Here is a 26,725-nt window from a genome sequence, read left to right as displayed (position 1 = left end):
ATGTTTGCACTTTATTCAGGGATGCTGGTGTGGGAGGGCCAAAGCAGTATGTTTCAGTGAAAGTCTACTACTTTGTGCTGAAGCTATGGCTTTGGTGCAAACTTACCCCAGGTCATGCTTTGCTAATATAACCTGTCTGGTCCAGCCAAAGCAGAAATCTGTCTGGCCATGCTGCTACTTGGCACTGTCTGGAATGGCTTAAAACTTGTCTCAGTGCACTTGCTAAATAGCTTGTTATTGTGGAGGGGTGGGCTAGAGAGAAAGATTGGGTTACTACAAAACATTTTCTAGATTTGCCAAGTAAATATGCTGTGAGTTAGCCCCTTGGAAGTAACAGTCTCATCTTGGTTGCGCTAGTGCAGACTGTAATATAAGGTCTTACGATGTTTCAATAAGGGTCGAGCACAGGATTTCATAGTGGCCTTTGCTCTACCTTGCTGTCTAGAGCTGAACAAATTTCGAACAGAGGCAGATCCTCTGTCACTTGCTGATGGTGAAAGTAGTTCATCTGATGCCAGTTCTGTTAGGACACTGAGTATGATATAATTTTTCCAAAAGACTGTACTTGAATTGTATTACAAAAAAACTCAGATTTTTTTTTCTTTATACATAGTTGGTTTAGGCAGCTATAAGGAGATACCTTCTTGATTCCGTAACAGAAACAAACATACAAAACTGTATCATCACATCAGTGTTTTCATAACTTCAGCAGAAAAATGAATACTAACCTTTAAATGTTTCCTCTATGTAATACTTGAATATTTGTTTACAAACAGCAGAGTAGACAATCCAACTAGGTAGGACTTGTAAAAAGCACTGAGTTCCTTTGTTGTCCAAAACTTCCAAGAAAAGTAAATGGAAATCAAATTGGAAAGAGCAAGTGCTGTAAGTTGTTATTAATTATATACAATACGGTAAGAGGCAGGCAATCTAACAAAGAACTAACTCTAAATTCTTAAGCCAAGCATTATTTATTTCATTTTGAAATAGCATGGAGGGATTTTACTAGGGATAAAATTATGTGAAATATCTTCTCCTTCTGTAAGTAACAGAAGCCAGGGATAATATAATTTAATAGCCTCATTTGAGACATGATTCCTTTATCTGGTGCAACAGTAGATTCTGATGCTCACTGAAATCAAACACTCCATCTCTTAGATTAAGACAGTCTTAATGTGGATAATAGAATCTGTAAACTACTTTCTCTTCAAAATGAGTGGTACCTCTTATGTAGTTTGTGCTTCTGAATATTGAGCTCTGTTTGGGAAGTATTGAACCCTGAGACTTTGAGATGGCAAGGGGAAGCTTGTTCTAAGAAGTTATGGGAATTCTTAACAATTCTGAAGGTTAGAATGAATAAAGAATTGAACCAGCATGCTGTATAATATTCTGCTGCAACAATCTGATTATTATAAGCAAACATAGAAGAGAAGTGGCTATTATGTCCTTGTGGCAGTTGCTTTCCTTCACTTACATAGTATAATGACTCTTCACAGAGTATGCTCTGAGTTGGAAATCCAGAGTCATCTGCAGGAGAGTATTGTAAAGGGGATACTGTCATTATAATGTATATTATAATATACAATCTTTTTTCCTGAAGATTTTAATTTTGAACTGGAGTATTTGTTGCCTTAGCAGTAGTATTTTGGCCACCTACTGTCACATTTGCAGTGGGAACTGTTTACTGAGGGTAGTTACATTATTACCATCTGATGATCAAAGAATTATGGATGAAAAATAAACCAGCAGGTACTTCATTAAAAATGTTGTGTACAACAGACAATTCTGACATTATCCTGAAAAAATTCACAACTGCTTAATGTTGTTACTGAGAGCAGCCCTGAATTAACAGGACTGCTCACGTGTGGTAAAGTGAAGCATACATGTTTGCAGGATTGAGGCTGTGTGATGGTTGGTTTGTCCAAAAGCATCTTGATACCTTGCTGCAGGATTCCATTTCAAAACTTTATTAGTACTTCCTTTTATTATGAACAGTTGTGTGTTTCCTCTTACAGGTTTCAGGTTTCCTGGACCTTTTGTGGCCATAAGGTTTGTGATCACTGTTGCCAAGCTGATAGTCACAAGTTGTCTTTTAATCTGAGAAGTTACGTTGTGATTAGAGAGATGTAGGAAGGAGGTTTTGGATGTGCCATATTGAGCCTGGAAGCACAGTATCTCTATTTGTGTGGTGGTGTACCTTTTAGCAGGGCCTAGGAGGTTAAATGTAATGTCATACGAATGCAGCTGCAGTGTTTTCAGGACCAAATTGGCTCACTGATTGTGGGCTACCAGGTGTGCCAGTTACCATAGCAGTAAATAGATAAAGTCCATGCCAGTGCTTGCAGTTAAATTAGCTAAAGTAAACTCTTGCTCACTTGAGCATGCTTCACAGAATTCCACATGGAAAGGGTTTGATAGCAGGTAGCAGTCTTGAGATGACAACCTGCTACAGTTCAGCTCTGCCAGGCTTCTTGGAGACAGGAGTAGCAGTTTTTTAGATCCCTATCTGTACTGGAGTGAACCATTTTCTTTGGATAATATCCATATCCTTTTTTTTCTTACACAGATTTGTTTTAACCTGTAGGTGATCTCAATGAACTGAATCTGATGCACTCGCTGCAGAAAGATGTAATGAATTTGAAGGAACACTTGGGGGAGACTTCATGTCTCATGTTTTATTTCCAGTTTTTGATTTGTTTGAAGTAACATCACTGTGAATTGAGATCTATTATTCTAAAACTCTTGAAAAATGAAACTTTTGTCCTTAACTTATTGTCTCATGCTATTTTTGGTTACAGAATAGTAACCTGACAGCTTCTTGAGATGGGGCGTATTTTTTGTTGGTGATGATATCTTACTAGTTTTCTTTAAAAAGGATATAATTGTAACTGACTGACTTCTCTACCTAGATATGAAAGCAATGATGAGTGATACAGGTGTGGGGAAGGGAAAAGAGGAGCATGTGATAGCAGGTGAACCAGATCGTTGCAGCACTTCATATATTAGTTATGAATGTTCACCACTATATTCAAGTTGCATGCCTATTTCTATTTTAATTCCTGATTTTCAGTATCTCAGTTTTATAAGGAATTTATCTTAAACTGAAACTTACCAAATTTGATCTCTGTAGTGTATGTTAATCAAGGCTTTGCATCAATATGTCTTTAAAAAACAAAAATGAAAGAACGTACATACAGCAAGAATTCACCTCTTCTAAACACAGGAGACATGCATTCCCACATACTAAAAAAAAAAAAACAACAACCCTACCCAACTACAGTGACATTTTAGTAGTTGAAACCGCTGGGATCAAAAAGCCGAGGTTTGTGAAGGAAATCAGTCTTCTGAGTATGTATGATGGTGTCTTCTGCTGCTGGCCATGGTGTAGACTTTCCCTGATCTAATCAGAAAATACTAGGATAGGTACTAGGAGAAAATAATAGCCATAATCAGTGTTTTCTTTTTCTGAAGGATCTAGTAAAGGAGGGAAATGAAATTGTCAGAGAACTTAGGTGAATAACTCCTAACTTTAATTATGAGCTTACCAATGAAGAATTTTAAATTAGCATATGGCAACTAACTAATTTTCTAAGTTGAGATATCACAAAAGAGTAGATTCTAATTGGGGGAGAGGGCTGACATTTAATCTTTTGAGACTTTTTAGCTCATATTAAACAAAACTTTACCAATGAATGTGTTTAGGTTGTCTCTAGAATAAAATCAATTTTTCTGCTGAACTATATTATCTGTAAAGTAAAATCATGTGGTAGTGTTGCTGTTTGCTACTTTTTTTTTTCTATTACAAGCAGAGTAAAACTACTGCATTGTCCAGGCTGAGTTTTGGAAAAATCTATTTAAATACTGTTAAGTATCCACTATTATAAAGAAGGATAGTGGAAAAGATAATTCTTTGTCATTGGAAGTCCATGCTTGCTAGAAGAAACTAGATTATTTGCTCTGTGACTGTGGTCTATTACAAAGGACTTGCTCCGTCATGCTAAAAGGGACCCTGCACAGTGAAACTTTCTGGCTGCTCTGCTGCATTTTAGCTTCTCTCCTGCTGTATGACTTGATGGCAAGGCTTCCTCTAGCTGGAAGGGTGCTCTACTTAGTTCAACCCTGGCTGTAGCAATGACCCAACAGACTGCATGTATCCCCGAAGTTTTACTACCAGGCTCTAATGCATCAGAACATAGGTGGTATTTCTAATTACTGAAGGGGGGGGGGGAAGCATTGTGGCTTGTGGCGTCTTAGTCAGATGAAAATACTCTTCAGATTACATCACTTAGACACACACAAGTCTATGGGGCTGGATGGGATCCACCCAAGGGTACTTCATTTAATGCTGATATACTGAGGAATAGAAATTTATGTGGGAAAATAAATATTTTGACAAGCTAAAATAACTCTGTTTAGAGAGAATGAGAAATCCTGGCCCACTAAAGCCTGTAGAAAATTGCAGTTGATTTCAGTGTCAGAATTTCAGTCAAGATGCTTCAAAATTTTTAAGGTGTAGTAATTGAAATTAATTAAATTCTTAGTACAAACATGAGAAAAGGGCAGCTTAGTTTAAAAGGCTAGGGTGGAGGCATACAGGTAAAAAAAAAAGTGTGAGGATAATAGATTTCATGACTGATTGGAATTAATACGGTTTTGCCTTTAAAAGTTTTGAATTATCTTGACTCTACGTCATGGCACAGGAGATTACACGCTCCTGAAATAAAACATTGCTCTCAGAGGCACGTTTGGCTGGCTGTGAGCATCCTTCAGATTACTGAGAGGTATTTTTTCTGTCTGCAGAACATTCATCTTTGGCTTTACACTATAAACTTCTGTTCTTCAGTCAAGTTCTGTTGAGGTGCTGTTTGTTAAAGATCAGTAAACATTGCCTAACTTACCAATGAGTGATAGGAAATTTCTGACCCTTAGCCCACTGACATGATTTTTTGCTTCCCCTTGAAAAGACTGTCACATGTAAATGTTTGACCCCATTCTCAGTTCTTCATAGAAAGTGTCAAATTTAAAAGGCTAGTAACCACTTCTTCCATGACCTTCTGTTTTGCTGACTACACACTTCATTTAAACTTTAGAAATTGAGACCTTAAGGTATGAAAGGGAAGACCTTTCCCTTGTGTCTGTCTGTGATAGCAGACATAGGAATGTTCTAGTCACCTTATCGGGACAAAGAAATGAGAAATTCCCATTTAAAGGTGTATTATTATTTTAAATCTAATTTCTAGGTATTTAAATCCAATGTAAAAATTAATAAACTCTTTTTCTATAGTGTCTCTATGCTCCTAGGTCACTGGGTGTAAAGATTCCAGATAAGCTTAGAATCTGCTGCTGTGCTCAGCATAAGAGAGGCAAGATTTTCTTATAAAGAGGTTTTACCTTTTCATTAGACCAACTGATATTTATTTGAAAAAATTAGACGTGTTTGCTTGTGCGGCCACCTTTCGGGTTTCGAGTATGTTGGTGTATTTGTTGTCCTTGCCTTGATTTGCACCAGGGGAGGTTTAGATTGGGTATTAGGAAAAATTTCTTCACCGAGAGGGTTGTCAAGCATTGGAGCAGGCTGCCCAGGGAAGTGGTGGAGTCACCATCCCTGGAGGTATTCAAAAGATGTGTAGATGTGGTGCTGAGGGACATGGTTTAGTGGTGAACTTGGCAGTGTTAGGTTAACAGTTGGACTCGATGATCTTAAAGGTCTTTTCCAACCTAAGTGATTCTATGATTCTATAAATTGTTTTAACTCCCTTACTATATGTATGTAACTGAAGGAGTTATACAGCTTATATCTTTGAGGCATTTTCATATGCAATACATACAATACTTCTTACAGCTCTGGGTATGAATTGGATAGCCTGCTACAGATGATTTGAATGGTAATTCAGATACTTGGCATACATTTAGATCATGATGGTGAGAGAGCTTACTATGTAGTATTTTCATTGACTGGTTTGTCCCTGCTTTGATTGTGATACATAACTCACAGTAACAATAACTGCAACAGATGGCACTGTAGGAAGAGGTAACCCTAGCAGAAAAAAGTTTTCCCTATAGTAGAATGTAAACTTGAAAGTTGGAATCATCTAGGTAGACTCAACTTCTGGTAGTTCCTAGCATCAGAATGCTTTGCTTTTCAAACTTGATGTTTTTATAGTACAGGGTTTTTTTTTTAAAATGGAATAAGGTCTCAAGATTTGTGTCACTTATGGTCAGCAACATGGGGATTCCTCTGTCCTGTATGATAATTATTCAGCAAGACAAAGGTCCTGGTTTTCACTAAGTCGCTGAAAGACAATTCTGCAGCCCAAAGACTGTAGCTAAGTTCAGAAAGTTTGTATTTATGCTGCAACTCAGAGCTTCAAAACTCAGGATCCTTCTAACCCTGCACGTAAATCAGTGAGCAGCTAGGCAGAACCTCATCAAATGTTCAGCCATGCGTAAGAGTGTTTCAGTTTTGAAAGTGGGCAATAGTTCCACACCTATGCTCAAGCTCATTCTGGAGCCAGAGATTAAATGTTTTCCTCTGTCTCCTTTCAGAGCTCGCAGAACATGGTGTTCTCAGAGCATGTTTATTGAAGACCTATCAGATGGGCTTTGCACAAAACAAACCAGAGCTACCCCTCCCACTCCTGAGTAATAGCTTAGTGGTTAGAGCATTCCCAAAGAGTGAGGACTCTAGGTTCAGCACCTTTTCTGCCTGAGGTGATTCAAAGTCATGCCTCTTACATGCCTAGGCTCCCAAGATGAGAGAATTGGACTAGCTTTTGCTCTCATTTCTGGGCCAGTGAACACCTTAAGGATTGCATGTAAAGCAGGACTAGTGCTGTTGGAAGTGCTGACAGTGTTGCCATCGTTAAATAGCTTAACTTTGTTTAGGGAGGAGAAGCTGATATCACCACAGGCTTATTAATAACTTGAACTTGGCCTCTATCTTGTTTAAGTGATCTAACCGCTGAGGTGAGAGAGCAAGTCTCTGGGTTTGAGATTGTGGTCTTGAATAAATGCAGGTGCCTTTCGGTGGTGGGCAGAAAGCTCTAGCACAGTGAGAGATGAGACTGAAGATGCGCTCCTGTCTTCGGTGCTCCCTGTTGGCTAATTTAGGTGGCTTCCCACCTGACTTGCAGATTTTTGTGAAAGCTAGTTAAGGTGCATTGCCCTCCTCAATTTTTGTATAACTATAATAAATATAACTTTTGTGTTCCTGAAGCGTGATCTTCGCTAAGAGATTCAGGCACTGAGGAAGTGGTGTTGTCTTGAATATCATTGGACTTGTCTCTAAAGAGTAAAATTTGACCTTCCACTAAGATACTTCTTCCTTTAAATACTGTTTAAAGGCTTCTACACTAAACTGCCTTTGTTGTGTTCCTGTGGTGAGAATAAACACGAAACTTCCAGCTCACAAGCATTTGAAAAGGCAGTTGAAAGCAGAGGTGTTTTGTCATTTGTTTCTTGCACCTGTTCATAGTACATAGTCTGTCCATAATGCATAAGGACATTTTTTTTCTCCATGGTACAAGTAAGCATGTTTTTCTTCACTGAGGGTCCTTTCTGAAGGCTTGAGAGCTTTTCTCTTCCCAGTAGATCTCCAGACTTCTTAACACTTCACATCCCCTCACACTTGAGGGCACTGTAGGTTCATTCTTCCTTTATACTTGAATGACTCTACAAGCTCTTAGCGGAGGTTTGAACCAGAACTGGGTGTCTCTTGAATATTTTTTGAGTTCTGTCTTTATTTATCTTTGGTTTCGGAGAAAAATGTTCTGATCTAGAAGTTTCCATAAAAGGAAAAGAAGAACAGTTCTTTAAAATACCAGTGTTGTTTATATAAGACTTCGTAGTACAGTTTGGCACCTGGAAAGGAAATAATTGGTTTCAGGTTGACTTGCAACTTGCTTTCAAAACCCAAGTGCAACAAGATGCGTGTAACCTGCACTACTGCAGCTAAGTGGCTGAAATAGGGTTACAGAACCAGCAGGACAGTCTGGAGGAAGAGCAAAACAGTGTCAACAAGTACTGTACGCTGTGCTGAGTTTAATACAGGGTGAAGCTTAACTTCTTCTTGAGGAAAAATGTGTACTCTTGTTGCTATTTAAGTTTTCCCATGCCAAGCTTTTTCACTTGACTGTACTGTACAGGAACTAGATCATTACCATTAAAAGAACCTGAAGTTCTTCCAAGTTTATATTCAGGCCAAATGAAGTAAGCCTCTAGCAAACATGCAACTAGATGACATAATAGCATACATTAAATGTGCAGAGGCCTTCTTGTTTCCCCATCCCCTAATTATATCAAACAATAGGAGATGAAATACATGCCTCTCTAGTGACACTGCTTCAACTCTGTTCAGTAGAACTTCATTCAAACACAGATCTGTGTGCAGTTGAATCTTGTTCATAGTGGATGGCCACAAGCATCCTGAGACACCAGAGGTTCTGTGAACAGTACTGTGCAAATCTGCAACCTGAAGAGCAGCCGAGTCTTTCTCTGTGTCTGAACTCACAGGGTATGCTGCAATGCTTCCCTTCATACTCAGGCTTTCTGATTTTAGGGTAACTTCACATGACTGCATGTGAACTAAATTACCATGAACTTCTGTTCTGAGTAGCTCATCTGTAAAAACTGGCTTGTCTGATTTGCTGTATAAAACATGTCAAGCAGGGAGTGTACTGTCAGTTGCTGTGGCTGAAGTGACAAGATTTAACTCACAAGACTGGTAAATTGATTGTTTGCAGTTGTGTAAACTTATTGTGGTAACAGCTCTTACTAACATTTACTTTGCCTTCTGTGTTAAAGCATGCCTGCATGCTAAGGCATATATTCCATCAACTTCAAAAATTTTTCTTAAAAGATTTTGGAAGGGAAGGAAATGTAGCAAATGCCAAACATCAAGTGATACTGTAGACAATTATTGGTTTAATCTATTGGTGTCAGATTAAAAAAGATGGCAGACAATGGCCACTTCTTTCCCTGTTTTCCCACGAGACTGGGCTAATAGTTCTCCCCCCCCCCTCAAGTGACATGAATTAGTTACACAATTCCTGGGGTGACTGTTTAGTGACCTCCTAGTTGTAAAAGCTTTTATAAATGTCAGAAGCCTAGAGTTATAAATATGGAACTTCAAAATGGTGTGGGGCTTTTTGTTTGTTTTTCTGTCTCTGGAATAGCTAGCATAAAACTGAAGGTTGGCTCGTTGTCAGGTTAGCAGGTTTCCTTCGCAGTGATTCCTTCCCTCTTCTGTGAAGTTTTAATCTTCAAAATATTAAATGGAGAAATAAGCAAGCAAAACAAAGGAAAACAAAAACAGTAGCTTTCCTTTTAAGATTAAGTTATCGGTGTCCTTGAAAGGAGGATGCCACTCAGTTCTTTATTGTGGATTATTACACCTAGCGCGTGGAACCAGGGAAAGCAGTAGTTTGTGCAAAGTGGAATCTAGTGAGACTGTGCTTGTGTAATGATCCACTGCTAGTGCTTGATTTCTCCCAGCTGGAATTCTGGGAACCTCCCCAGCCTAAACGATGTACGTATATTCAATTTATCTATCCCACAGTGGCTTGTTCCATTGTGGGCCTAAGATCTTACTCAGCTGGGCCTTCTGGGTTATTAGACCTAGTTGGTTGGGAAAGAGGTGATTTATAGAGGCTTGGGTGAGTTTAGTTAGACCTGTGCCTGGACCAAACAGAGTCCAGGAATAGCAGAGATTAGAGAAAGAGTAACAAGCTCTTTGGGCTCCTACAGTTTACATTGTCCAAGTGCTGGTTTGTAAGCTTTAACTTTTAGAAGAATTACGTTATAAGCTGAAGGGGAAAATGGACACTTAACTCTGGTATTAGGCTTTCATGGAAGGAGGAGATGGTCCAAGCTCTGACAATCCCATTGCTTCTAGTCATTTCTTGTCTTCCTTCTTAGGGTAGAAGAATTTGAGATGTGGTTTTCAGTTAATGACAGTCTATCAGTTTGCACCTCTGGCTCAAGATCCAGCCTCTTGGAGGACAGAGGCTTTTGGGCTCACTGCTTCAGGTGAGTTTGGAGCCTTGTCCAGTGGTGCTGGTGGAGCAGTGCTCAGAACTAAGCAGGGATTGTAATGCATGCAACTTGCTTTCTTCTGTGAAGACAGAGCTGAAGCAAGAGATGAAGTCTAGTTACCATTTCTGGCGTGGGAAAGAGAGGTACAGGTTGGTGAGGGGGATCAACACAGTAGCTTGTGAAGTTAGGAAGATTTTTCTCAAGCGTGTTATCTCCACTTCACTGGTACACTTAGGGAAGGGAAAATTCCATACTCCATAGAAGTTTGTGAGAACATAAAGCTTTGAGAACATATTCAAAACTAAGCAGTATTTTTCAGTAAGTTAGGGCTTTGTGTGAGTGTTTCATATGGGGCAGTAGGGAAGGTATGAGGAAAAAGAATAGCTAATAGTAGCACAATAAATGTTGCTTTAGAATTGAGGCACCTCTGGCTGATTGTTTGGTGTTCTCGTCCTTGAAAAGTGCACTGTGGAATATACAGATTTCTGTAGAAAAAGTTTTTGAAGCCTTTTTGCCTTTTAATAGTCTGATTACCAAATGGCAGGGAGAAAGAAGTTCATTCAGTGTTAGATTGTTGAGGCAACCAAGTAGTCAATCACAGTCCTAATGCCTATTTTTGTACTAACTGCCAAATAAAATCGTATTATTGGAATGAAGTAGCATATGTCCTGCTAAGGCACAAGAATACTTGGCAGTTAGCAATCGATCATTTCACTAAGCTCTATAGCCAGCGATCGTAAGGGTAGACTGGAACCTGCAAATGTTAGACTAGCAGAATCTGGAAATTAAAGCAACATGAATGGTAAAATCCATTCAATAAATGTCTTTATGCCTAGGCTACCTACAGATTTTTAACTGTAGCATTTTTGTGCAATTCTCTATGTCCATGTTAATTAAACTTGCAGTGTATTATTGTTGTAGCTTTTTTACACTTGTTCTACACCGTCGAACTCATCAATGTTTGCCCTATTAGTTTTCTTTGAGGTAGACCATCTCTCTTGTCTGATTTGCAGGTTCCATTTTCTGTCTCAGCTGTCTGTGCGTAGATCAAATTCAGGACTGCACTTGATGACTACCATAGTTAGCATATCCTAAACTGAACTCCTTTCAGCCTTTCCCTTCTCTAGTCTGTCATCAAGTCTTCTCATTGCTCTTGCTTACAACTTTGCCATCATCTTACTATTTTTTTACAGTATCTCATGCTGCCAACTGATGTGTCATGAAATCAACACATTGTTTCTTAAACATCTGTTCAGTTCCACTGGTACTTACTACATGAAGCTATTGATTTCTGTATTGACTGTACAGACAGGATCTGTCTAACTTTGTGTGCCTATAAAGCACATACCATACTGGGCCTGTATCAATAACAGTCCTTCCAGATTGCACATACTTGCATCATGCAGAATGCGGGGCTGCAGTAATGCATCCCTCTGACGCATGACAGCGTAATAGAAGGTACTGCTGAGGCAAGACGTGGTGGGGTGTGAGGAAATAAAGCAAACAATGTTTAACTGTCTGAAATCCCAAATGAAAGAAAAACTGTCAGCCTGTGGGAAGTCACAACTTAGTGTGGCAGCTCCTTGACAGAGTATGACAATTTAGTAGCATCTGCATAAATCTAAGATACAGCTCTAAGAGCTGAAAGCAGGTAAGTGTAGTAGTATGTATTTTTTTTTTTCCTTCTAGGTTACTTTGACATGTCTTTTTCAAGATGCTAGTGCAGAGGTTTTTTGCACTGTTTTTCCAGTGCTTGTGAACCAAAAGAAAACTGACTGAACTGTGTGTTGTGTTACCATTAGAATATTATTCAAAATTTCCAGTTTCGGTCTGTCTGAACACAGAAGATGACAATCCCTGTCCTGGAATTCTTCTTAAAGGTGCTAAATTTCTCTAACAATCTTAAAACTGATTTAAAGATTAAAATCTTCTCTAAAATGAAACTTATGAAGTAATATAAACTGTATAAACAGACAATTCTCTAATAAAATAATTTTGATTTCTTCCTGAGAGATTAACACCGAGATTGTGATTTTTGTTGTTCAGTCATCGTATTTGCAAAGTTTTACAGTGACTCTATGAACTTGTCAGCTTCAAATTCTGCTAATCAAAGCTATTGTAGGTAGCCTTTAAGATTGTATCTTAACTTCTGAAGCTTTTGTCAACTTGGTGTTACATTCGCATTCATGTGTCCTTCTGTTGAGAAGTACTTTATGTGTTGGTTTGTTGTAAGGAGGGGACGGAAATATAATCGAGACTTTGATCTCTCAAGGACTTGGCACGCGAGTGTTCTGTCTGACTTCTCAAGACTCCTTACTAAGAAATCTTCCTCTGGCATTTCTCCCAAAATGTACCTTCTGCTTCTTTAGTAATGTTGAAACGGCCGTAACAGTTCTGGGATTGGCCTGGGAGTACAGATGAGTTCTGTTCCTGGCCCTGCCACTCTTCGATTTGCTGTGTGATCTTGGATGAGTTATAGCCCCATTTCAGTTTGCTTATCTGTAAAATGGAAATACAGTCATAGAACTTTACAGTAATTTTAAGTTATGTGAAAAGCTGCTAGGATAAAGTTAGAGATGTGTTTAGTTGAAGTTGCAGTACTTCCAGTTAACTTTTATACACTACTGCACTTTAGAAAACTTCTATAGCATAACATATTAATATGAAGAAAATTATATATAGATGGAATAAGATAGAAATTATCTCACCTAAGAGATGTAATAAGTTCTTTTGATACTGTGAGCAGGCAACCTACAGTGCTGCTATTTGCCTTTTCATTTTATTTTATTGCCATTTCACTTTGCTTTTAATTTGCTTTAATTTAGAAGTGGCTAAACATGTTCAAACTTTCAAAGAAACTGAATTTAAGTTGCGGGAGAGAAATAGAGCATGAGTAATCGAAGGAGGTGAACGTAACTGTTTTACAGTCTTTGCATCCACAAGTGCTTGCATTTTCCGCCCTTAGAATCCTAAAACATTTGAATTTGGGCGTAGGGTAGATAATCTTACCAAGATACTAAGCTTTTTTTCCCTGGCCATTGAAATGTAGCTAGCTTTGAGAAGTGAGGAAGCTGTTTAGCAGAACGCAGCAGTGCTGCGCAGTATGTCAGGATACAAAGAACAACATACTGAAAGTATAAGGGAAAGCAGGATTTGGCCAAACTGGGATCTGGCCAGAAAGCTTGGGCTTAACTTAAGTCAAGAATGGTCTTTGAAAACAAAACAAAAAAAACCCCATTGCTTGTCTTGGTATGTTTGCCAATCTCTTCAGCTTAGAAATCGGTAATGAGCTTTTTTGTAAAGCATTCCTTTAAAATGGTGACCTTTGGAGCCAGGCTAGATTGGCATACCTTATGCTAGCACAATTGCAGGATAAGTAAGGCTTGCATGTTAGGCCTTTGTATATTTGAAGGGCATATTCTAATAAACATACTCTGCTTGCATATTACTTCTCCTGCCATCTTACAAGTCATATTGCAAAGTGGGGCTAGCAGCAGGAAGGTGGAGAATGCCATCATCTTAAAATCTGCTATGACTGCAAAGCTGACCTTCTAAAAGCTGTAAAATCAAGCTATGTTAGACCATACCTTTTCTGGAAGGTAGATACAAAACAATAGTAAATTTCCACAGCTGCTTGCAGAAGTTCCAGTGTTCAGTTTGAGAATGGGAGGACAAATCTAAGCCATGTTTTCACTTACATAAATGTTTTCTCTTATGAAATTCACATGTACTTAATGTAGGGTGCCAGGCTGATCACTGCAGCTGTTTAAAATAGAAAAGCAGATGGAACAAATAGATTTACCACACAGCTTGATCTCTTCCCCTGAAGCAGCCATTCATCATCAGCACTGCCGAGACAAACAGCAAAACAAGTTTCCCTTCGGAGCTGTGATTGGGCTTGGAGAGGTGGCAGAGCTGCACGACAGCCTCGGGATTGGCTGGGTGGGAACACACCTCTGGAATCTGTTTATTTCCTAAAAATAAGATACAATCTTTTACATTTCATCTAGAGATATTTTATCTTGCATTTAATATTCAAATAAACTCGAGCAAACACAGTTAACCTCTTTGGAAGGGCTGTAATACTTGAGCTAAATGAGTGGGATGAATTTAGGGGTTTGGGGAGGGGGGTTGTGTGTTTTGTTTTGTTTTTTTTCTCTCCTGAGTACAAAGAGGGCTGTGAGAGTTGTCTAGATCTGTTGTTTGTATTTTTCTGACTGGGTATATATGATATTGAAGAACTTTCTTGCATCTTAACTAGAGCTGAAAGCTGTTTTTCAGATTTTATAATGTACTGACTTATACTGAAAGCAGTTATTCTTTTGAAGCTGTTTTTATGTCTGCTCTGTAAAATTTTGTTTACACTTGCATTAATGTCTTTCATTGTTTTGTAAATATCAAGTTACTATTCCTGATCGTGTTTTAGTAAGTGATGGCTTCTTTTTTTTCATTTAAATCAATTTAAATAGATCTGGAATTTTCTTGGATTTTTTTTAAAGTTAAGGACTTAAAACGTTGTGAAGTCCTATGTAAAATAACTTCAGACCATAACTGAATGAGAGATTTGATCAGCTGCAGTGAACGTTCCTGAGTAAGTATCTGGCATAACTGAATGCATCAGAACTCATTAACCTACTTCTGCTCAAAAAAAAAAAAAAAATCAAGGGAAGAAAATTATATAGAAAATACATATGACTTTTGTTGTGGTTCAGATGAGATGCATACAGAACCAGAAGTTTGTGAAGCAGGACCTTGTGTGTGTTTCTATCAAGTAACAAGGGTTTGGACAAGCACTGAATACAGGAATATTGACTATAGGGGTTACTGCCTTCAGGAGGAAGAGGCAAAGATACATGGGAGAATGAGAAGGGAAATGGATCAGAGGGAAGATTAAAGGCAAGAGAAGCTGACTACCAGAAAGCTCTTTAAATGCTTGTTTTTGCTACTGGTATGTTTAAATATGGATAAAGTCAGTAGTTGGTAATACTTAAATTGCCAATCAGCTTTTGAATAAGCACCTATATTTTCCTTATCTATATAGATTTAACGTTTCAAGTTTTTCAAAAGACTAGCCTTGCTACATTTTTGGTGTTACTTAACCAACTTTAAATATTCCATTCTTAAATCTTTGCACCCTCAATGATGGTTTTATAAGCTTTCACAAGCTTTCACATTATCCCATTAAAATTTCTTGCTCTTTGGAGTGAAGTGATGAAGAAATAACACCTGCACTTATGGAGGAATTATCAGCAAAAGATATTTTATATTCTCTGATGCACAAGTATATTTTGTTTGTTTAAATTCTTAACCCAGAAAAGTGGCTGAGAAAAGCCTTCCTCAGAAGGTAAAAAAATAGGGGGAAAAAAAAAGTAATTCAACAGCTGCAAATGGGGGAGTGGAATGAGAATGGTACTGCTGATCTCTTAATTTTTTTTTTTTGTTAGTTATAAGCTATATAACAAGCAAAGGTGGCTTTTGCTGTAGAGAAAGCCTTTTTCCTGTTGGATAGGAATGGGAGAGGTAGCAACCTAATTTCTTTTATGTTCACTTCAATAATAGTGACTGGAATATTTTTAAATTAGTGTAATTAATAGTGTGAAGGAGGGAAGCTTGTTCACTGATGCAGAGGTTGCTGAAGAGCTGCTAAAGAAAAGGGCTTGTCTGTCTGCTTTCCCCACACCTATTTTTCTTTTGTAAGCTGTAGGAAGTCCTGAGTCCCGACTTTCTCCAAGGGGGGAAAAAAAGCTAGTGAGGAAATTCTCAGAGTTCTTACTTTGTTATCTTAAGTGACGCTCTCTTAACCTCCTAAAATACTTGTTGATACTAAGTTGGTTAGTAAAACTGGAAGCTGGTAGCAGAGAGCTTCAGAAAGTGTGATTGGATAGCAGATGGCATTCCGTACTGACAAGTGCAAGACATGCATGCAAGGGGAAGCAAATTCTTGTTTTACATACTGTGGTGGGCTGTGCTCTGTGTTTACTACTCAGAAACAGTGAAATTACAATAGATCTGTCCTATTCTTGGCCAAATAGGAGACAAAGAATGAAATAAAGAAACATCATAACAATTAATCCAAGATGTATTCTAGTTAAAAAAAAAAAGTATAGAATAACAAGAGCAGCAAATGGAGAAGTGGGGCAAGGATGACCAGAAGGGTGGAAAATATTTAAACTAAACAGACTGTCAGGTTGGAATAGAATTGTGAAGGAGTGGTATGACACAGTATTAAAATCAGTAGTGTAGAGAATGGGAACAGTATTTCTCTGTTTCCTCCTCATACGAAAGAATGAAGAGCTTTCAGTGTCATTACTGGGTGGTAGGTTGCAAGCAAAATGAGATGGCCTTTTTTTTTTTTCTTTAAATAAGGCACAGCTAAACTTTGAAACTTTATTTTTATAGGCTAGTATGGCTGCCAGTAGCTTATATTGGTTCTGGCAACTAGATACAAATTGGGAGAGGTTTTTGGAAGGGTATTAAATGCACTGCCCCACCTCTGGTTCAGTCTGAGTGGCAGATTGCTGGAGGCAAGCAAGGAGTGCGTTAGCAAGGCAAGTGGGCTGTGAAACTTCTACCTTATGCTGTTCTCTGGGCCTTTGGTATTGGTTGCTGTTCCTGACGGCACTAACTAAGGGATGACTGGGCCTTTATCCCAAACATAGGAGTAGCCCTCCCTCAAAAACACAGAAAAACTGTAGTGAGCCACACTGCTGGGAGAGGGGGAGGATTGCACTTGCAAGTAGAAAGAAAAAGGGCAAGGGTCAAAAATGTAAATGAGGGGACACTGAGTAAAGTGCCTGTTAACAGGATTTACCTTGTTGAAGGTGTCCCAAGGAGGGTTGTTAGTGGCCAAATGCTTTTTCTCAGTCCTCTGCTTACATATATGAAATGAGAAGTGGGGAACAAAAAGCAAACCACGTAGTTGCTGGGATGCCCATATAGCTGTGACTGTTCATCCGAACCATTTTCCGCAATGTTTTGGGTCCTCAGGTGGGGAGGGATGTAAATAAAGAGGAGGGGAGAAGTGCAACCCAAATCTCAAAGTGAGATTTTTCTCAGGGAGGCTGTCACCTCACATTTGACCTAAACAGTGTGACATCTGTCTCTTTTTAACAACAAAACTTCGTCACTTTTTTCTTTTTGATTTGTAGAGCAGTTCTGGATTTTGTCAGATCACCAAGTATTTCCAATACTTAAAAGATGCACAAGGCTTAGCATTGTAAAAGGAGTGCTTAGATTGCAAAAGGCTCAAAACCCAAGACCGTGATTGAAAACTGTATTCCTGAGGCATACAAGGGACTTGGGAAGCATAGAGTTATTCATTTTGCAGGTGAGTGTTTCTAGATTATGAATCAAATGCTCATCGGGAAACAAGTATGTTCAAGGACATTTCCACCTGTTCTTTTTACACTTACGGGGGAAAAAAAGAACACATCAAGCTTGCTTCTAATTTAAAAAATAAATCAAAAGTTACACGAGAAGAAAATATTACGCACACAGTCCTCTTCCTGGGAGAAGGGTTAGAGAGGAATATGGACTACTAGTCGCTAAATTTCATGACACTTTGCATACTGCTGTAAGGCACTGATGTGCTGGTAATGGCAAAAGAGGATCCTACACAAACCAGAACTGAAAGTCTGTGTAGAAATGGTTTAGCACCCTTGTTTGGGTCAGGTCAATCTGGATTTAACCATTGATATGAGTTTTATAGTTCCATTTGCCTGCACACCGTTCAACTAATAATAAAAATTTCCCAGGAAATACACTTCAGATTTTAGCCGTGTCCGTTAGATGCAAGGAAACCAGGAATTATTTAAATTTGTTTTACTGTAGTCTAAGAAAATTCTTTTAAGTCTTACATTTTAATGTAAATCAATATGATAAAAAGGTAGAGTGGTTTGGTTTTGAAGCTGTTGAGTCTGCTGTTGGGAAGGTTCTGTTCCTCAGTCTGATGCGTTGGTCCGTTCTTGGCTCCCAGCAACGTCCGGAAACAGTGAGACTTACAGAAATAAGTTGTAGGTTTTATTTACTGCCTTCTGGTTCTTAAGACTGTAGGATTCTGCGTGAGGGTAAGAAGGCTCTACAGAGGAAGCTGGACAGACTGGGTCAATGGGCTGAGGCCAACTGTATGAGATTCAACAAGGCCAAGTGCTGGGTCCTGCACTTTGGCCACAACAACCCCATGCAGCGCTACAGGCTTGGGGAAGAGGGGCTGGAAAGCTGCCTGGCGGAAAAGGACCTGGGGGTGCTGGTTGACAGCCGGCTGAACATGAGCCGGCAGTGTGCCCAGGCGGCCAAGAAGGCCAATGGCATCCTGGCCTGTATCAGAAATAGTGTGGCCAGCAGGAGTAGGGAAGTGATCGTGCCCCTGTACTCGGTACTGGTGAGGCCGCACCTTGAGTACTGTGTTCAGTTTTGGGTCCCTCACTGCAAGAAGGACGTTGAGGTGCTGGAGCGTGTCCAGAGAAGCGCAACGAGGCTGGTGAGGGGTCTGGAGAACGAGTCTTATGAGGAGCTGCTGAGGGAGCTGGGGTTGTTTAGCCTGGAGAAAAGGAGGCTGAGGGGAGACCTCATCGCTCTCTACAACTACCTGAAAGGAGGTTGTAGCGAGGTGGGCGTCGGTCTCTTCTCCCAAGTAACTAGTGATAGGACGAGAGGAAACGGCCTCAAGTTGCACCAGGGGAGGTTTAGATTGGGTATTAGGAAAGATTTCTTCACCGAAAGGGTAGTCAAGCATTGGCGCAGGCTGCCCAGGGAAGTGGTGGAATCACCATCCCTGGAGGTATTCAAAAGATGTGCAGATGTGGTGCTGAGGGACATGGTTTAGTGGTGAACTTGGCAGTGTTAGGTTAACAGTTGGACTCGATGATCTTAGAGGTCTTTTCCAACCTAAATGATTCTATGATTCATGTAGTACCGATTAGTTTTTATTTTTCATTTGATTCTTATATTTACACATTTTTATAACCTGGACAATACATATATGACTAAAATATGTCATGAATTGACAACATTGGGTACTGTAGCATCTCATCACGTTTACTTTATTAAATAAAATGGAAATGGCCAATTGGGTAACACTGCACACAGGCAAAACCAAGTAAATGTTTAACAATGGTTACAGTGGTTTGTAGGAATGCGTTCGCATTGCTTGTAAATGGCCTTGTCTCTCATCTGCTTTAGAGCAAATGTAGCATGTATTTTTTATGTGTGTATATATATACACACACTTGGACTCCTTGCTCTTGGCTTGTCTTTGCATTTGTCGTCTTATTTTTTTAATATATTAGTTTTAATCTTGGAAAAACTAACATGTATGAGTTACCCAGAATTAAACAAAAGAGATTTCTCTTTTTAAGTGGAGGAGATGAGCCTCTGCTTGTGTTTCATCTTATCACCTCAGTTTAGTGAAGGGGAAAAGGTGGAGTGATAGAAAAGACAGAAAGCATCCTCATTCAGGAAAGCACCAATGTATTGTCTAGTGAAACTGAAAAGGAAGTTGCAGCGATTGAGATGGTAAACGAACTCGTTAAGAACAGCAGATGGGGGAGGGCAAGTACAGATGTTTGGCTGGGAAAGTGGACAGTGGATTGGTTGGGTAGCTCAGAGAAGAACTGATTAATTCCTTATGCTGAGAGGATGCAGTAGTTTACAAATAATAAAGATAAATTTAAGAGGGGAAAAAAGTGCGAAGTTCTCTTGTGAGTAAGTTCTTTTAAATCTTCAAGGGAAAGGTGAAGTTTTAAAAAAAAGTTTGGATTTCTTTTAGAAGATAGAGGCCAAAATGTTATCCTTGGATGAGGGAAATGTTTAGCTTCAATTATGCTTGCTTGTCTGGGATCTTTCGCCATGCAGCCCAGGGAATAGGCAGAGGACAAATATTTAATGAATTATGGAATTTAATTACGTGTCTCCCGGAGGAAGTAGGAACATATCTGTTGTGTCAGCAACTAAAAACTAAATAAAGAAATAGATTTTATCGACTCTGTAGTGACTTCAAAGTTAATGTGAACTTAGTACCAATTTCAAAGCTCAACCAAAGTATTAGCTTCATCAGCTCGTGCTAACTGTTTCTTACAATGAAGAATCCTAATCTAGAAATGGAGGTGGAACCCATATAGGAGTTAATTTCTTCAGGCTAGTTTTTGGAACAACAGGTACACATGTGTTAGAAGGTGAGACCTGACAGAAGAAATCTGGTTTTAGTAACATGGTGTGGAGTGTTTGTGTGTGTGTGTGTATATGTATGTTTTTGTGTATACATATATATAAAACTGTCAGTTATCTCTGTAGGGATAGATGTAATTTGTTCATAATACTGTACAGCTAACTGGGGGGAATGGGGAGAGGACAGTAATTCCTGAATATACCAGCAGTCTGTACAATGCTGTGGCTAAACATGCCTTAACAGCACTTGCTTTGGTAGGAGAATATTCAGAGTTGGAACCCTGTCTTGGTGGTTATTAGAATTATATTCCCTGTACTGTGGGGCATTACACTTTCTGTGATATACTTTTTATCTTGTGCTTCTTGTTAAATTAAATCATAAGCCTGCTGTGATAAATGGCTGAGCAGGAAACACCTTGGTACCCTCAGTGCCTTAAAATAAGAGGTGAAAGAAATCCTTGCCAAAAGGAAGTTGATAAATAATTGCCTCCTACACAGAGGGATTGGACTGAGTTATACCATTCTGCTTCAAGTGGAAACTAAGGCAAAAATATGTAAACAGTTTGTTCAGTCACTGTAAAAGCTCCAGATACTGTAGCTTAAACCTCCTCCTCTCTGTCTTTACTTATGCAGACAGGTGGCTGTAACCTCTCTGTATTGAAAAACTGAAGGAAGAGAATAAAATCCTCCAAAGTAAATGTACTTAAGAGTAAAGAAAGACTTGAAACAAAAAGATAGATTACAAGTGACTAATCTAATGTTTGAGGTCACTAAATCAGAGCTGGAGAAAACACTGAATATGGTTTGATTTGGGAGGAAGAGGTTCATGATTCAATAATATGGGTTGGTTGGTTGGCTTGTAGATCAAATGGAACATGGAAATCACCATGCATCAAGATAAGTCTCGGTATTTTTGCACCTTCTAGGGCTTTTCTTTTTTTCTATTTTATAATGCTACTGCTCAGAAATGTTTCTGTCAGTCTAAAATTTCCACACTACAAATTCTTCTCCATTTTATCCACAGCTATAAACTGTAGCAATAGAAGCACTTTTGTCTTGTCATTACTATGTCTTCATTTGGGAGTTTTATAGCTATACCTGTATTTCTTTCTAAATTAGTATTGCTTTGTATTACTGAGGCAATATTATGTGCAAAACCTGCATAGGTATGCCCTAACTCTTCCTTGGAAAGGGTTGTTACGACCTTTTCTTGGAGAGAGTCTATCTGTTCTTTGCAGCAGATCTTTTGATATTTGGCAGGAGCTGTTAAACCACACAAGAGGCCTTTTCTTTTTTCCATGACTACCACTCAGATTTGTCAGGGATATAGGTATTAAAAAGAAGGATTTCCCTTTGTGCAGTTACATGCCTCTGAAAACTTTGCAGCAGTTTTGGGCAGTGCCTAGGAATAGGAGGGAGCTGTCGGATCAGTTGTGAGGGTGAAGGCGTAAGAGGGCAAAGCTGGGCTCTGTCCACAAATCTGCAGTCTAGTCACATAGACATGGTAGATTTTTGTTTCCCGTGGAGCTGAAATGGGGGAAGAACATTACAGTTGGAAAATGGGTATGCATGTTGCTGTTCACTAGAATTTCTGGAGTCTTAAGAGTCTGTGATGTGTAAAGAAACTTCTACATGTGAGTAAAGTTATCGCTGTACCCCGGGGCACCAGCAGAAGCATTGTGCTGCAGTGCCAGTTTCCAGGATTGAAGCTTAGTGCGAGTTTATGCAGGGTGCTGTTTGTGTTTGAAGTCGTTTATGCAACCTAAATTCTGTCCCCTTGAGTACTGACATTCTTTTCAATTACATAGTAAATGTGATCCTCACCGCAGTCACTGTTCGATTAAATTCTGAGAATATAAACTAAAATTTTAGTCTAGGGCAAGTTTAGCATTTTCCCATGTCCAACTTATATCTTCTAAACTTTTTGATGTAGGATATTATATGGATCAGTGACTATCAAGAGTTGAAAAGGAAAGTTCCTGTATTTGCGTATTTTGTCTCAGATCTCTGGTGGAGCTCTGTTTCATTGTTGTAGTCTATTTATGCCTTCCTGGCATTCTGGAAATGCTGAAACTGCAGAAAACAAGAATGTGGTTCTGAGCAACTGTACAGCAAGTTCTGTTTTAATCACTTTCATCAGCTTTATCCTACAGTGAAAGCTGTGTACTGCATCTTTTCATCATAGGGGGAGGAGGAGGAATTTAAGTTGTAATTAAGCCCTATTTTAATATGACTTACATATGAAAATCGTAAATATAAACATGTTACAACCTTTCCTAGGACTGTCAGAGCATTATGAATCAACAAATGGTAGGCTGAAAAGTTTTGCACCAGCAATTAAAATACAAGCCTATTGGTACTGCTTCTTTGTCTACGGATTCAGAATTAGGAAGAAAGATAGGAAATGTCAGTTTGTTTTGCAGAATAACAGCATCGCAACATGAATTTGATGTTAAGTAGAAAAGTCAAACCTGCTCTGGATTCTGGAGGACTGAGTATTTGATCTCCCAGGAGTTTTATATTGGCTGGTTGAGGTGGTTTGACTAGGAAACAGCTATGCACTGTCGATATTGGTACAGATACTGGGGTAAAAAATAAACCAATAGCCTGACTGTTTTGCAAATTTTAGAGTTGTTCTTCCTAGGCAGGTTGCATATGTTCTTAGTTTCCATGTGACAATTGAGTATTGACCGAAGCAGACCAACTCCTGGTTGGCCTTTTCAGCTGACAAATACTTTCCTGTAATATGGGTAAGTTCGAGCTCAGTAAGGAGGTATTGCTGCTAATGCATCCCTTGGGTAATAAATTTGCAAAAATTTTAAATTTCACTTTCAGCTTAACAAAAAAAAGATGTTTACAACATTTACTTGGAGCTCAGTAAATATGAGCGAATGTTAAATATCTACATTAAAAGCTATTCTCCAAAATACTTCAGAAAGCGATGTTTCTGTTTTAATGTCATTGGCTGTACTGTCACTCAGGCTTCTGCTTTAGTGATACCACATTGTTCCTCTGCATAGGAATCACTGTTTATAAGACATTTGAAGTTAAATAAAAATGTTACAAACATCTAAAATCAGGATTTTAGAGGTTTTGATAATCTTTGCAGTTTTAGAAGATCATGGTATTAAATTGCCAGTTGTTTAAGTGGCTGTAAAGTAACCAAAACATTGAAAAGAGGAGCAGAACCTACCTTACAACACTGAGAAAAATCCCCCATCTCCTAAACAAACACTTTGTTTCAGTATGCTTTGTGGAGCATTTTGTCTCTCAGAATGTTTCCCGTGTTTGTTAGATGGCTCAGCTCCAGAAGTGCTTTAACATAGTCAGCTTGTTCTTTTCTTGTATGCCTTGCTGATGACATTTTCCTTATCTTCGTTATTCAGGTCTGTAATGAGTGCCATATTATAATTTCTTCTTCTTCCCTGCACATCCCTTTTATTTTTATATTTTTTTTTTTATTTCCTCACGTATCTAAACTCTTCCACATTCTGTTGTTTCCATATCACATATAGAACAAGGTTTTATCTTTCTGTCCCATGAACTCAACATTTCATTCAGGCAGAAATGGGACTTCAGGATTGAGCTGCTCTAGGACTATTGTTTAAAGGGCACCTTTCCGTATCACCCTCTGTTCCATGGGTGCCTGGACATAGAGCACTCCTATAGAAACACATAGTAGATACACATAAGATTCCAAATCCTAATTATTTTATTACTGAGATTAATCTAAGAAAACCATAGGCCTGGCTGGTATTATGAAATCACATTTTCACTCTGAAGAAATTCAGGATCTCCTGTTATTTTCCTGCCCATGACTTCAGCCCCAAATCACAAAGTTCTTTCCATAGCCAGTTTCTTGTCTAACGTACCACACTTAACCCTGTCTGTGGCTGCTGTTCTCTGCGTGTCCCTACTGCATTCCCCTGCATCTCTTAGCAGTCTCCAAAAGCTTGACAACCCTGTAATATAACATCCTTTCATTCTTCTGTTTGGGGACTTTCCAATCCCTTAGGACTCCTTTCTGAGTGTTCCTGCCCAAGCTCCGGTATGCATCTAATCTAAATATAATCTAAGTATATATTTCTAATGTCATGTTTATTCAAGGCTATAGAGTATGAGTGTATTCTGTATCTCTTTTAACTTGACTTACTCTGACACATCTTCTAAAACAGCAGAAAAGTCCTAAGGTTCCCCCTGTTCTATTATGAGTAAATATCTTGTCTTGGCTACTCTGGAGTCATATGTGTGTTTGCAGCATAATAAATCTTTCTCGTTATTAGATTTTCAGGAATCCTTTCTAAAGTAACGTCTTAAGTTAAAAAACTAGTTATATTTAACTTGAGTTCTGTTTTCCAATCACTTATAATTTATTGTGACATACAAAATTTCATTATTACTAATTTTTTGTGACAACATTGTGACAGAAGTATTGAGACCTTAAGCCTGAGAGCTGTGAGTTATCAGCATGTCAGAGATGCTGTTTTGGTGTCACAGAAAAGATCCAGCTGTACTAGCAATCTTAAATTTTCTTTAGCAGACAGGTCGCATGAATTAGTTACATTGCTGAAGTCTTCTGCTGAGCATCCAGTAGCAGCCTTGACAGCGTTTTGGAGTACGACTTGATGCATTGCTGGCCAAAGGGAGAATTTGTTCTAGCAGTAGTTGTTAGGGTGGGCTGAAGGTTAAATTGTTATGACAATAACCACGCTTGGAAACATAATCTGTTATTGGAAAATTTTCTCCTGGTTGTTAGTATAGGGAAGGGAAAGGTCGTAAAGTGATTAAAATGTAAACACTTGACTATATGTAATGTACAGGGTAAGTTTAGACATGGATTAATCAGTACAGCAATAACAATAAAATGGATGCTTGTTTTTTGTGACATCCCTGAAAGCAAAGTGACTCGAACTGCTTTGTCAAGCAAGTCTGAGTCTATGGAGGGACAACAGAAAGCCTCAGGTACAATTAATGTGAAACATGTCAGGCAGCCTTTAGGGAAAGTGGAATGTCTTTTTTTTTTTAATTTTTTTTCTTCCCAGTCTTCAGGAGCAGATGAGTTTCATTTCTCTTTGCACATATTTCATGCCCAGAGCCTTTTCAAGAGGCAACTCACCATTTCTTCCCTGATGGATAGCAAGCATCTTCCTCCTGTTATATTCATTTTTCTCCTTGCATCTTTCCTCTCCCTATGGCCCTTCGAGTTTTCTACTTGCCAAGTCTTAAAGCTCCTTTCTTGCTTTGTGGAATTTAAGGAATGATTTTTATATGGCTATTGCTTTTGAGGTACCTGAAACAGTATTCTTTCTGCCTATTTCTGCACCAGGTGACTTTTGTATTCAGTCCCTCTGGCTCTCTTCTGCTGCAAAATGCATAGACTAGGAAGCATCTAATAGAATAGCTGAGGGAAAGAAGTGTTAGGCTGCTAGGCCAGGTTAGAGAATTGTGATAATCTGATTCGGTCTCTTGTATGTGTAGGTCATGGAGTTTTGTTTTTCTCCCAGAAGCTGAATATAGCTTTCTGAAACATCTCTAATCTTGAGTAAAAAATTGAAGCAGTGGTGTCCATTTCCTGACCATTTCCATTTCTCAGAGCTTTCAGGGTTTAATTGTTCTTGCTGCTAGGATATGGGATCTCTGCAAGATACATTTGTGTAATGTCAATTTCCATTCATTGTAGTTTTCTGTGAGTTAACTTATGAATCTGAAAAATCTTGATGTTGTTTTCAATCTTTTTCTCCTTTTCAGATGTCTGAGCAAGTCTTACGGGTGTGTATGCATATATGCAAAAAATCTCAACTTTCTCTTTGATAATTTGGCTAGACTGAAGTTTTTCAGCTGTGTACCAAGAGGCCCCTTTTCTTTATGAAATCAAACAGGAGCCATAAAAATCCTTCCCGTATTTCCAAATAATTTTTGACACCAGGAAAGTCATCGTATTCTTAAACAGTCAGATCAGCATAGTGTATACAGGAAAGGTGGTTGGTTGTTCTACCTGATATTCCTACTTTTATACGTTTTAGATCAAATTAGCCTTCTAGGCAGCTGAACCACACTATAAATGGACAGTGGAGCCTGATCTGCAGTTCCCAATGTTCTTTTTGGAGACAGTGCTTTCCAAATTATTTTCCCATGTGTACATGTTGATTATTTTCTTTGTCCTTATGTGTGCGATAGCTAGCTATATTAAAATGTGTTTTCGTAGAACTGCAGAATAGGGAAGGTAGGGAAGGACCTAAAGAGATCTATTAGATCTATCAAGATGTCCCAGGGAAGAACCAATTATTATATCTAGGCTGTGCATGAAAAATTTATCTGCCTGTTTTAAAGACTACTAACAGTCAAGACTCTACAGAATCTCCTTTCTCTTCTCAGTCTCCTCCTCCTCCTTAGGTCAAATGTCTTTGTGGTGTTTTGGCTTTACTACCTGTTCCCAATCTGTCTTTCTCAGTCATCTCTTCTAAGCATCTGATCACTTTTGTTGGTGAGAATTCAGAGGACAGCATTCAGTTCACATCTTTGATATTTG

General features: G+C 38.8%; 1 protein-coding gene across 2 annotated transcripts in view; it reads left to right on the top strand.

The window, feature by feature from the left end:
- Window positions 1-26,725, top strand: part of SESN1 (sestrin 1) — an 84,387-nt gene that overhangs the window by 12,096 nt on the left and 45,566 nt on the right. The window contains exon 1 of one of the 2 annotated variants that reach the window (XM_009326400.1): window positions 13,917-13,974. The exons of the other annotated variant lie outside the window; for it this stretch is intronic. The gene's annotated coding sequence lies outside the window, so the exon portion shown is untranslated. Of the gene's footprint in view, window positions 1-13,916; window positions 13,975-26,725 lie in introns of those variants that run through there. 2 annotated transcript variants of the gene reach the window in all.

The sequence above is a fragment of the Pygoscelis adeliae genome, unplaced genomic scaffold (assembly GCF_000699105.1).
Source record: "Pygoscelis adeliae isolate BGI_AS28 unplaced genomic scaffold, ASM69910v1 Scaffold206, whole genome shotgun sequence".
NCBI classification, from domain to species: domain Eukaryota; kingdom Metazoa; phylum Chordata; class Aves; order Sphenisciformes; family Spheniscidae; genus Pygoscelis; species Pygoscelis adeliae.
This window is presented reverse-complemented; position numbering and strand designations above follow the sequence as displayed.